The sequence below is a fragment of the Perca flavescens genome, chromosome 7, assembly GCF_004354835.1.
Source record: "Perca flavescens isolate YP-PL-M2 chromosome 7, PFLA_1.0, whole genome shotgun sequence".
Classification (NCBI taxonomy): Eukaryota; Metazoa; Chordata; class Actinopteri; order Perciformes; family Percidae; genus Perca; species Perca flavescens.
In genome coordinates, this window is record NC_041337.1 from 9,205,469 (window position 1) to 9,219,439 (window position 13,971).

A 13,971-nucleotide genomic window follows, 5' to 3' on the forward strand; every position below is an offset into this window, starting at 1 on the left:
AGCCCAGGTCTTGCAACTTGAAACCTTATTTTCTTAAGAACATTTTACCAACATTAGTATATTATTATGATATAAAATAGGAATATTGCATGTTGACCTATAAAACAAAGCTATAATGAATTCAAGGCCCATAAACATTATAATGGCAATAATATTTGTGACCACACCATTACCAGGAATGGAAATTTGATGAAAACCACACAATAGAGGTTTCATGCCAGATACATAAGCCCACAGCTGAAACCCCTGTGCTCTTTTCAGCCTCCTCATTTCATTTCTACATTTCACCCCCACGTCACATTTTTCACTCTGACTACAACCCATCAACTAACACCCCTATCATTTGTCCCCTTTCCATATCTATCAGTAAAAACATACATCAAGCAAAAGTCTGCAATTTATGCAACCATGCTCAGCCTGGGCTGCAGAGATCTCTCTCCATGTGCCATAAACCAAGCCATGGCGCTCTGTGCTGTCTGTCCCCAGGAGTTAATTATCTTGTCCATTGGAAAAGCAAGGCCTGGATCTTATTACTGGAACAAAGTGAGAACAAATTGGAAGCCACTTCCATACCGCCCTCCCCTTGCTCTCTGCTCTTAAAGGGGGTTTACAGAATCTGAACCTATTAATTATTATTATTCTAAACATTGCTGTTAAGTTTCTTATCCTTTTTCATTCTATTCATCTCCTGCCGATATGATCAGATTGTAGAGGGATTAATCACTGGTGGCACAACAATCATCTTTAAAATAAATCAGCTACCATATTAGTTCTGTACACAGCTCCCTCATAAAAACACCAGCCAACAGTATACACACACACGCACACACACGCACACGTATCTGTGTGTGTGTGTGTGTGTGCATGCCTCATTCCCCCAGTATTATCAGTGTACTCTATCAGAACCAAGCAGTGTGCGGGGCTAACAAGTGGAGACAATGGCAGTGCATCCCAAAATCAAGTATGATTAGGCGTAGCGATCCAACAAGGGTAATTACTGCGGAGCTGGAGGAGGTAAGCTGGGGAGCGACATGCGGACGCCAGGGGCTCCAACGTGTCAGAGACGGCCCTACATCGTTCGTCACGCTCCAGATTTGCATTTCCAGCAGAGAGGGGCGCAGAGAATCAAGGGTGAAAGATGTGGCTGGAATAATCAGCGACTACGCCTTGAATTAACAAGCACTTGCTTCTGAAGATAGGAAAAGGAAGATAGGCGTGCTGTATGGAGGGATCCTGCACGCCCAGGCTACCACAGCGACTGTGTTCGAGGCAGGTTTGATTTGCAGAGCAGATTTGGGATTCCCACTGAACCGTGTCTGCCCTTTCATAGACCTTGTTCCAGATTTGGTAATGGCCATCTTGGGGTCCCTCCCTTCCCCCTGTGATCAACGGGTACGCTACTCAGCTCGGACTTGAATATAGACCCCTTGGGGAGCGTATTGATCCATGTGTCCATAAACACAGGTCCTAAGGCCCAGTCAAGCTGTTCTTGGCGTGTGCACAGGCGGAGGTGTGGGAGGTGCTCTGTCCCAGAAGCACTTTATTAGCATGGTCATAAAAGTGCCATTGCTATTAAAAAAAAAAGCAGTGAGGGCCAGACCCCCACCCCTCACTCTCAGCTGCCTGCATGCTGCCATGCTCCTTTGTTTGAGTTTGTACATGCTAGATGTGCAAAGTGGATCCCTTTGGTGGTATAATCAGCCTCCCGCTGAACCAGCTTTTTGCTCAAGCCCCGCAGCCTTTTGCCCTTTAGAGCTCTTGCTACAACCCCGCCCCTTAATCGTATGTGTGTATACAACATTTACTGCCATCCATCTTTTCTTCCTCGCCTTTTTTATTTCCCTACTTCTCCACAGACAGGAGGGATGCATGCATCACTCCCTCATGTTGTGGCAACAGCTGCAGATGCAGAGAAAGAGAGTGACTGAATGAATGGTGTAAATAAAAGGCTCCACGAAGGTTAGCCATTGATATTGCTTAGGGTAACAGAGGGAATGAAGTCTTTGTTTAAGTTGATTGCATGACCACCTCTTTGTTGCCCTTGACACAGACTTCTCTGTACTATGCAGTCGAGGAGTAGACTTTAAAAGAGTAGGAACAACACCGGATCACCCCGTGCTCTGTAGTTGAAAGCCACGTTTCTGTTGTTTATGAGGAGTCAGAATTACAGAGAAGGGAATTAACATATAAATGCAACCAGGAATGATTCATGCTTAAACGCAGTTACCTATTGACCTAGAAAACAAAGAAGGCATGACTGTGTTGGCAGTGTATAGAATTACGTGTATGGAAGAACGAAAGCGGCATTTTAGGCTTTTAATTGCAAATATACGTAAGTCAGCCAGTGTTGTAGTCGAGTCACCAACTGTCGTTTCCGTGTCAAGCCTCGAGTCTCCAGTGTTCAAGTCCGACTCACCGAAGAAGAGTCCGAGTAGAGTCCAAGTTGTGTCACTATTACCTATAGTTAAAGTCCCCAGTGTTTGAGTCTAAGTCCAAGTCACCAAAGAAGTGTCCGAGTCGAGTCACCATTACCTGAGCTTGAGTCAGAGTCGAGTCACGAGTCCAGAGAGTAGCGACTCGAGTCGGACTCGAGTCTGACTCGAGTCCTCCGTCACTGCCTGTTACACATAAAAGTAGTCAGAAACTTCATCCAACTTCCGAGTCCTATTTCATGAATGCTCCGATTTCATAAATCCTCGAGTCCAAGTCATCAGTGCGCGAGTCCAAGTCGAGTCACAATTCCAGAAAATAGCTACTCAAGTCGCTATTTTTTGGACTAACAACCGACTATTTGCAATATCAGCAACATTGTAACACACAATGAAAAGTTGTCTGTCTCTGTCAAGTCCTGGTTATGAAAAAAACATCAGTTTGTTGACGCAGGAAGAAAGACGGTCTGACATGATGACAAACTGTCAAACCGCTTCAGTGTGTTACATCACATAAGAATATAAAGCCAAAAAAACTCAAAATAACATGGTCATTGTCAGTAGATTCCCATTCTTACAGTCATCTGACACTCTTTGGCAGACATGGAAGGCAAAAAAAAAAAAGAAGAGCCTCGAGTCAAGAGAGACAGAAAAGCACTCGCATTCCAGCGCACACGCAAGCTGTGATCATGGCTCGGACAAAAGCCAGTTTTTCGCAAAACTTTCCATTCATAATGCACAGACAGGCGCACAAAAACACTGCCTTGGCACAGTCCGCCAGGCTGCTTCGGAGCGCTTGTTGAACAAACTGGTCCCACTGGCTGTCTGGTGGCGGGTCCCTGTGCTGAAATGCTGCTAATTTCCCCTGCCACTGGGCAATACGCAGTGGCCGCGGCAACCGTGGTCAAAGGGAGCTGCATTGTGTCTGATTATCTCATGAAAAGATGCTAAGAAGCAGCAGGAAGAAAAAAGGCAAAGCCAGAAATGAGAAATGTGAAATTATAAGCTTTTCCAACCATCACTGAAGGTTGTGGACACGACAGCCTGAGGGCAGTGCTGCAGCGAGCCAACTGAATCACAAACCGAACAGGCTTCAGGGAAGCTGGCCTCTGGAGCGGGAGCAGCTCTAAACCTCTGTCACCCTGGAATAGGCAGCAGGTCTGTCTGCGTTTGTGCCTTTTGATTTGTTTTGTTTTTTTGCTTCCCTTTTTGTCCCTGTATCCTAAGCTTCTTAACAATGCAGCCAAATTTGCTTGATCTGCTAAATTCATATTTACAGCAATTGTATTGCGAGAGATAAAGAACATAAACCAAAATCCGTTTGCGGTGCTAAATCCATTGTTGTCGGATAGAAAACTGAAATGGGAGATTGTAATTTAATGCCGGGGATTAATGTGTTATTCCCTGAATCATTAATGTAAAGCGTGAAATCCTAATGCTCAAGTAAAAATGATACACTACAAATTAAAAGAGACAGCTTGGAACAGAAACCAGCTAGTCAGGAAAAGTAAAAAGGTTTAGAATATTTTGCTCATTGTTTGGTAAGCTTTTCAGTCGATGTGGCCAACAGTAAAAATAGAGTTTAATCTTCCCTAAAGGGCGATCTTCTTCTATACGAGCCTATAAAAACGTGATTAGCAGCAGAGGTTAGTCCATTAGTCTTCTCTCTTTGCAGCTATCAAGAGCAGAGATAATGAGGACTCGCTGGCATCTTGAGTTGTTGAGCTGGAGTTATATTCATACGTTCTTTTGTCTCAATAGGAAATGGATTTCTCTGCTCCAGTGCCAGCTCTGTCAGCTTCCAAGAAAACTCAACACATCTATTCTGCATCCATCCATCCATCCATCCATCCATCCATCCATCCATCCATGCATGTATCCTTCCAGCCACCACAAGGAAAAGCAACAGTAGCAAAGTAGGGGGATAACACCCCCCAGAAACCACAAGCCCTCCAGTAAGGGCTATCATTTCACTCCGTCTGGTTTCCTGTGCTATGGTGTTGGAGACAGTTCATTATGCCTAATATTTCCTTTTAGTGACAGAATTCCATCACATTAATCGAGGGAATAGTCACAGAGGCTTGGTCATAAAATCAGAGCAGCGCAATCACTACTGTTGGATTAAAACCATCATTCATTTTTTTTTTCTTCTAAAGTGGCCTTTTTATGAACTGTTTTGTTTATCTTTGGACATGATGGGCACTAGGCTCTGAGCTATTGTTAAAAGAGCTGTAATTCAGTGGTGCGTAGTAAATGAATGCGCACTTGTCCACAATTAAGCATGTGCTCTAAAGGCACTTTAACAGAACACTTTGCATCCAGTGTTTAATAGCGCTGTCTCTGTTAGTGACCCATATCAGTTCACTTGCTTATGAGTTTAAAGGCCGTCAGCGAGGCCTTTAGTTGTCTTTCACTGAATTGTGCCCATGAAAGCAGTCACAGTACTTCATTCCGGCCTCTCAAGAGTTATTACTCCAATGAATGCATTTAAATGATTATGTAAACACACCCTCCACACACATTCTGAAATGTTTCACAATAAAAAAAAAATTATTAAAAAGCCTGTTATCATTAGGCATGAGCCGGTTACTGTTTTCAAGGTGTACCGCAGTTTCAAAAAGTCACGGTTTCAAAACCACCAACATTTGCTGTCATACCGTCCCTAAGGTATGAGCTGTTTTATATGAGTCAACATAAGGACAGGAAGTGCAGTTTAGAAATCCCTCTCCCTGCCAGTGTGCAGTGTGTTTCAAAATAAAATACATTGTGTTCAATGGAAAAAAGTTGTTGTTTTTTTTTTACCCAGACATTTCAAAAAAATAATACATTTATAGCTGTGATCGCAATACCGTAATACCGTGATATTTTTTGCTGAAGGTTATCATACAATCAGAACCTCATACCGGCCCATGCCTAGTCATCATGTTCACAAGAATAATTGAGTCTCATGGGTGCTTATCCCCTGAATGCAAACACTGGCACGTGTTATCTAATCTTTCCCTTTAACCCCATCTCTGCTGAGCCCCCCCTCCTGCTTCACACACTTCAAATTCGGTTTGAACAAACACACGCTGGTATTACGCCCAAAACCTATGACATCCACCGAGAGAGATTACAAAGTCATTGTCATTCTAATGATTTTTGTTTCCCCTCCCACAGCCGCCGACTCCCCCAAACACGCGCACACGTTCACGTGTTCGCCTGCTCTTGTACAAGCTCAGACATGCGCACAAAAAACACACCCACAATCAAAAGGCGTGTACCCATATAGACAGGGGCCACACAGACACACATCCTACACAGACGTACATAAATCATCCCACTTCTCAATCCCTGTTTCCGTTGACACAACTAACAGCCCATGTGTCCTTCCCTTAATAAACTGGAGGTTGAATCCTGAGGCGCGCTTTCTCTGGGAGTGCCACTACCAGTAGCTATGTGGCGCACGCCTCATCATCGCTGTCTGTCATCCTGGAAAAGCAGCTTTCTATTAGGAGGTATTTCCATAAATCTAAATTGTAAAAAGGGCCTCAGCGAGAAGAGAGTGAATCCTCGGCGGGCGAAGAAAACAAACAGAGCGGGAAGTCAGTGGAGGCCACAGGATCAAATAGCTCACCTCAGCTCACTTACAGATTGGAACTGAATCAGGCTCTGTGATTGACACCATACACATTTTATTAAATCGGAAGAGCCGTAACTGTCCCTGAAGCACGTTGCCGGTGCTGTCACTTTGAGAGTCAATATAGTAGTATATGGAAAGCTGGATGTGGAAGGATGCAATCGTACAACATGAAAAGGTATAGTAGCATGGTGTTTTACAGTGGTCGGTGAATGTGAAAATGAATGTCTGTATGAATTATTAATACACAGGACATACACAGACATCATCCTTCAACACCTGTGAAACCTGACTCCCCTGCAATCCAAAAGGAATTTGAAATGGGACATCATTGTTGAGATTCATCAGTTTGCACTACACTGTAAGCTGTACATAATATTGTGTCCCCTCATATGGGACAATGTAACAATGCCTATATGTATTGTCCCTGACAAAATACTGATAAAATAAAATATATAAAATCCAGAGTGGTGACGTCGAAGGAACGAAATGCGAGGAAGAAAATGAATTCAGCTGATGATCTCTTAAATTATCCAGGCAGTTTAGTAAAGCCACTCGTTCTAATAGCGAACTAAGCTTCAAATTTGCACTTGCACGATACATTACATTTCTCGTAGATTAGACCGCTTTTCTCTGGCCAAGTCTTATGGCACATTTAAGAGTTGTTGAAGCAGACAAATGGACTTGGCAAACTAAAGAACTTGGCTGGTGAACCAGGTAGCAGGTGCAAAGGACAGCCAGAGGGGCATCGGTCTGTATGAGCAGGCAATTGTGCAGCCCTGTGTGGAGTAGACTGGAATGAAATGAACGTGTCCCCCAGTTCGTCTGGCCTTGCTGCAATCTGATTACATAAACTCTTGGTCATTAATGTGCGACAGAGTTGAACATAAAGAGAGAGGAACAGCTATGATAGAAGGCAGCCAAGCCAAGAAGATACAAAACGACGTTAAAGGTCCCACATCATCCTCATTTTCAGGTTCATACTGGTATTTTGCCTTTCTACCAAAACATGTTTACATGCTCTAATGTTCAAAAAACACATCATTTTTCTCATACTCTTTGTCTAAATATACTTCTATATATTCACCCTCTGTCAAAACGTTCCGTTTTAGCACCTGTCTCTTTAAGACCCCATCCCGAAAAAAGCTCAGTCTGCTCCGATCGGGGAGCGTTTTTTTGGGTCTTTCGCATCTATGCTCTCGGCGTCTCTGCACCGTTATTGCAGCCGGGGAATGACAATTGTAACAGCAATGTAGCGGCACTTTCTACCTACATATAGTATAGTTGTGACATCACAACCGTACGGAAGTCCTAACGGTTCATTTAAAAAGGCACAGTTCCTGAATAGGGGCTGTGTGCGTTTCTCTGTGGATTGAGCGTTTTGATACTTTTGAAGTAATTATATAGCGCCTCGACCTACTTTGGAATAAAAAAAAAAAAAAAAATGGAAATCTCACTTTGTAGAATATGGGACCTTTAACCCAAACAAGGGCAGGCCACAGCACGACCTCTGTGTGCATGTGTTTGTGTGTTTGTGCACGCAAGCACCAGCACAGTGTGTGTCTATGTGCACTGGTGTGTATTTGCTTTCTTTATCAACAGACTCCCCCTGCAGAGGTGTTATCTGCCTGCAGCTGCACTCTGCTAAACAAAGTGTGGACTCTGGCCTTTGGTGTGCAGTTGCCCGATCAGAATGACGCACCAATGGACCGAACCTTCTGTCAAATGATCATGCCAAATCCGTAGTTAAGCACCAACAAACCGTAGAAGGCTGAAATGTGTGAGATGAAGCAATCGGTCCATGGTGTGTGTTTGAAACATTGCCGGATGAGGCTGACTAATGAAGATCGCATTAAAAAAAATAATAAAAAAATGGCTTCGATTTCAGTAGCCACATATATCCCCCACTCACTCCCCCAGCCCCTGCTTCATCATTTGTCTCATCGGGATCAGAGTCAGGCTGGAGCATGGCTCAGCGGCCACGGCGACTACCGCTGGAGGGATTGAGAGAAGGGAGAAGGATAGGGAGGGAAGAGGAAAAGGGGAAGGCGAGCAATAAAATACAGCGAGAGAGGAAATGAGATAAGGGGACAGAACGGTGAATGATGGCCTGTGAAAGTGAGCGGGGAAAGGACAAAACAGTACCCCCAGTGTGAGTGTGTGAGACAGAGATAGAAAGAGGAAAGAAAGACACGGAGAGCAGGGCAGACAAGAGGAAAATAGGAAGGAAGGAAGGAAGGAGAGGGAGCCATGCAGCCATTACTCCAGCTGGGTAACAAGCCGTTACAGCCACAGCGGCAGCCACAACTCCAAAAGCTGGCACGGTACGTCCACTATTATCTGGAGCAAATTTACACAGCCTGGCTGGCACACTCGGGGGGGGGTTACTGGTTAAAGAGCGAGAGGAATGAAAAGAAGCAGAGATGTTGAGAAAAGGAGGTGAACAAACCTCTCGATAACACTATTATTTTGTTTTAAGTGTATACTATATCTACTCATTAGACAATGCAAGCTGTTATTTCACTCAGCACACCAGCCACAATCCGGAACGGTTATGTAAGAGTTTTGGTGGGGAGGGGGAGGGGAGGAACAAAATGATGGGAAACCTGTCAGTCAAAGTAATCCCTTCATTTTCTCCCGCTACTGTTTCATCTCAGGACTGTATGATATATCCCGGTATAGCTCTGTAATCACACGCTGGCTGAGAGGATGAGGCTACTCTGGGTTGGCTAACACCCAGGCACTGGAAACACAGCAGGAGACACACTCATCTACTGAGCTCCTCCATCAAAACCCATTGGAGAAGATCACTGGGCCTTGCTACATGGCTTAAAGGGGGTAGACGGAGTGAGATGGTACACGGCGTGTTGTTTTCCAGTACGATGATATACGATAGCCCCCGATCCAACTCTGAGCAGTGGACAATGGGAATGATGATGTAATACAGCCGTGTGACCACGAACGCTTTGCCGGGGCAGCCGTATCCATACTCAAATCAATTATCTGCCAGTGCAATTAGCTTGACAGTAGAGCATGTGTGATCTCTAATCCCTCCACTGCTCTGAATCTTGTAACAGTGAGCCGGCAACGTGGCATGGAAAGAAAAAAAATACATACCAGGCAAAGACACATAAAACACCCTTTGCTCCTTTTTGTGAAATGTATGAGCGTAAAAGCCCTTGTTTTCAAGCAGGAGATAGACATTTTTTTGTTCATCTCAGCTGTCATTAGGGTTGGGCATCGTTTTTGATTTGAACAATTCTGATTCCAGTTCCGATTCTTCCTTTCGATTCTTTCCGATTCTTCCTTTCAATTCCCATTCTTTGAGGGGGTGGAGTCGAAACAGATCACATGCCTATTTCACAGAGGAACATTTTATTTTGATTCAACGGTGATTTAGAGTTTCACCGGGCTTTTTCAACGTATAATAAAACCACACTTTAGAGCGCCGCTTACTGTGCTCCGAGGCTGCAACACAAAAAGCGCCTGGAAGTACGGTGGCCGCTACGGAAACCAAAACTCGCGCGTGTTATATTTGGAACTGATGATCGGAATTGAAACCAAATTTTCCAATTCATTACGTGTCATTTAGCTGACGCTTTTATCCAATTTCTTTTTTTAAATTGCTATATATGTCAGATGTTGCACACCTCAGGAGGAACTATGGCTTAAACGTCTTGCTCAGGGACACATTGGTTGATGTATCGCGGTGGGAATCGAACCCAGGTCTCTCACAACAAAGGCATGTGTCGTATCATCGCCATCACCACAATAATAGCAAAAGTAATTTTTGAAATGGTTTCAATTTGAAACTGTTTCTTGATGCCCAGTCCTAGCGGTCATGTGATAGTTTGAAGATGTCTACAACTGCAGTTAGTGTGTGTATGTGTGTGTGTGTGTGTGTATGTGCGCACACAAGTCGTTGTCTGTCGGTGTCAGCGTGCATGTGGCACATTCACTTCCTCGCGCTCATGCAGGACAGCAGTCAGTTTCCTCTAAGACTCTCTCTGCGCTGGGTTAGTGATGTTTACAGCTAGCCACGCTCCTTCACGGAGATTTCGACAAACACAGCAAGACTTTAGAAATAAACACGCATTTCCCGCAGTCACATACAAAAGGGGGCTAGGAAATATGGCTGTCACCAGGTCTATGACTTGCTCTTCCAGTCCGAGCTCCAACGCAGGTCGTAGTCCACTCACAATCCCAGTCCACCCAGGGTCAAACAGTAGCTCCAGACCCACACACACAGACACACACACACACACAGACACACACACACACACACACACACACACACACACACACACACACACACACACACACACACACACACACACACACACACACACACAGACATGGCTAGCTTATCTCACACTCATGACTGTGACTTATTGCAGTGGAAGTACTTGTGAGGAGTTAAACCGCCTAACCCCAATGACCCGCTCTTCTTCCCTTCCAGACTGAGTGCGATACTATAAACATCATGCCTTGTCCTCATATTGTCTGTTGACTCACTGTTCTCACTAAACTCGATTAAGGGTCAAAGAAGGCCAACCACGAGAGTTTGACCAGAGCCAGACGGCCTCTGTGAAATAATAACACAGATAAGGCTTCCATGTGGAAAAGTGAAGAAAGAACCGACTGTTTATGATGTCTGCCTCTGTTCACTGTAGCAATGGTAACAAGACTTGAAAACGTGACGCCTGAAGAAAACATTTCACCCATATCATCTGGTAACATTTCTAGACCGTAGATGAACACAGTGGGTGGCAGTAGCTCAGTCCGTAGGAACCAGAGGGTGTGTATTTCAGGCCTGTGTGTAGTGTGTTCTAACAGAGTGAAAACAATTGTAATTTCCCCACTGTGGGATCAATAAAAAAGTATACAATTAAATGAATTTTAGTGAATATATTGGTTGTATAGTTTTGTTATGTAAACTTTTACAGGTGCAAGGAAACCTTCCCTCATTGTGTTGCGACCCCGAGCACCGCTATCTGAGGGCCATTAAAAGGTACAGTAGGTAAGACTTGTAAAACTAACTTTCTGTCATATTTGTCTGAAAGTGACCCTATGTTGTAGTAGAACTATATGAAGCAGGTAATTAAAAAAAAAAAAAAAAAATGAGTGCTCCTCTGGCACCACCTACAGTGTGGTCTAACTGCGTGTCAATCACGCATTCATTCTTCCTTGTGGGGGGAGGGGCTTAGGAGACCGTTTGGGCTTTAGCAGAAAGGGGGGGACTGAGAAGTTGTCGATGTTCAAACTCTTTGGCTAAGTCCTGGATCTTCACAATCCTACCTACAGCACCTTTAAGTAGGGCTGCTCTATATGAGGAAAATATGCAACCATTTGCTTTTCTAATAATAATGAAAGGAAATAATTTCCAACATTGTTTTGAACATATTTAAGCCACTAAAAAAAGGATATGTCGCAGCCTTTCACGATGTGTATATTTCAGCAGTTGATATTGCGATGACGAATTAAAAAAAAAAAAAAAAGATATATTGAGCAGCCCGACTATGTCAGGCCCTTTCTGCTCTGGCACACATAACCGCTGCATTATCAGGCAGTGGCAAAAGGGTTCAGCTTCTCTCCTGCTTTGCTCAGTCTGTTTTTCTCTCTACCTCAGCCTGGTAGAGGAACCTCTAATTTCATCAGAGGTGATAAAACACCACAAAATCAAGTCTGCGGCTAGTTACTTAGCCCAATCTCCCTTTGGATGAGAGGCAATAACAGCATGTGGTGAGGAAATTGGGTGCTTACTCACACAGACGGATACATGCCTAGCAAGCAGAATGCACTATTTTCTGTGAAGACTCGCTGCACAACGCAACACAGAACTGAACAATGGTACCCAAACTGTATACAGACCACTTTAGTTGTTTTAACAGGCGGCAAGGGCTTGAATAGAGCCTATATGTGCCACACAATTCTAGTACCATTTTAAGCAGCCTACGACCTAATAATTAACCCTTTCAACTCTGCAATAAAAATGGTCCGCCAGTGCCTGTATTGGTATTTTTGCTTATTGTGATGTCATTTCTTGGAGTATCTTGAAATGCTTTACATCCCTAAAATCATAATAATTAATAAAAGTATTGAGATTGTGTCATAAATAAATGGGGGAAAAAAACAGAAATCGGGCATGTGTTTATTACATTTTACTACATAAACACACAAAACACATTGATCTGAAGTTTGTCTGTTTGTTTACGTTATTTGAACTATGTCAATTTTTTTTTGTTTCTGAGATATGCTCATCTTCATCAGCAGAGTGTAAAGGCGTTTTGATAGTTTCATCTGCAACAGAACGGTGTCCCATGGGTTTGCACCGGACGTCACGTAACATACAACGCAATGACACAAAGGACAGAAAGAAGCCTTTGCTTCCTGCTGCAAAAAAGAATGAATGCTGTAGTTGTTCTTTTTTTTTCTTTATGTTCGACTGATTTAAACAGGATCGTCCTCTCTTAGGGTTCATTAGCTGATCTTGCCTTGAAGGGAAATTACACCCATTTTCAAAATGAATACTAACAAATGTTATATGGTCAAGACAAGTCTAAAATGTTAGTAAACATAAGCAACTCTCTCCAAAAAAAAAATAGAGTGCTAAAACTCAAATTTGGGATGTCATCAAGTCAAGAACTGCTCCACAGACAGATAGATGACACTGAGAGCATCCAGGGGAATGTTCTGAGTCTACAGTTTCACAACTGAGAACAACACAATAGACTAAAGCTCATTTGGGTATATCAAAAAAAAGATAACCAACATTCTGTGGGTCCACAAAATCTCCTATTCCTTATCTGTGGAGCAGCTCCAGACTTTGTATTTGATGACACTGCAAGTTTGAGACTTACTTCTCTTGTTTCTGGCTTAGAGAGAGAGAGTAGCTCATGTTCACAAACATTGATTGAACTTTCCTGGGCCATGGAAAAAAACAAAAAACATATTGGAATTCTTAATTAAGCTCCCCTTTAAATAAATATATGAATGAATTCAGTGGGTTCACTGACCAGAAGATACTGTATTGGTTACGTGTTCTCTTAAAGACTGATGAATCACACCAATAGGGCAATATAAAAATCCACATGATCGTCCTCTGGAGTGCAGCAGACGCTGCCAGGCCAGGCCAGGCCAGGCCGGGCCGGGCCAGGTCATGCCAGCACAGAATAGGATGGGACAGAGCACAGAGAGCAAGCTGGCTGACTGACTGACTGAGTGAGTGAATTGCTGGATTAGTGCTGAAGCGCACATGCATGCCTTCCGGCCTGTTCCGTGTGAACCCGGCGCAGGATGCGGAGCTGGCTGGGATACGGTGGAAAATCAGCACTGTGCTGGTTTCCTGTGAGCCAGTGTCCTGAGAGTGGAGCGGGCATATCAACACCGCAAGCACTTTTCTATCAACACACTAGTGTGAAGCTTTAAGATGACTTTGCCAAACAGATTAGATGTTTCTTTAGTTACACAAGTATACTGTGCTACTGAGTTACGATACAGTACAAAATAAGTTCACCAGGATGCAGGAAAGGATTAGGGCCACATGTGAAAAGTGTATTTGAATTCTGAGTTTAAAGTCAGATTACAGAGAATAATGCCAGAAGACTGACTTTAATTCTGAGTTTAAAGTCAGGATTCAGACTTTATTCTCTGACTTTTTTTTCTCAGAATTCTAAGCATAAAATCTGAATTCTGACTTCAAACATTTTTTTCACATGTGGCCCTAATCCACTTTCGTACATGGCCAACATTTTTCTTCTTTATATATAAAAAATAGCACATAATAGCACACATAACATTTTTGAAACTCAGCAAAAATCCATAGACGGGCGTTAGCAGTGATGTATAGCATGTGCCCTGGAGTACAGGCATGCACAAAATCCTGCGGAGGACATTTATTACACATGTGGCACAACTGCTCCC

The 13,971-nt window shown here is 43.5% G+C and overlaps 1 protein-coding gene across 1 annotated transcript in view; it reads right to left on the reverse strand.

Annotated features, from left to right (window-relative positions):
* The window catches only part of plxna2 (plexin A2), a 212,695-nt gene that overhangs the window by 183,848 nt on the left and 14,876 nt on the right, over positions 1 to 13,971 (reverse strand). The gene's annotated exons all lie outside the window — the stretch shown is intronic.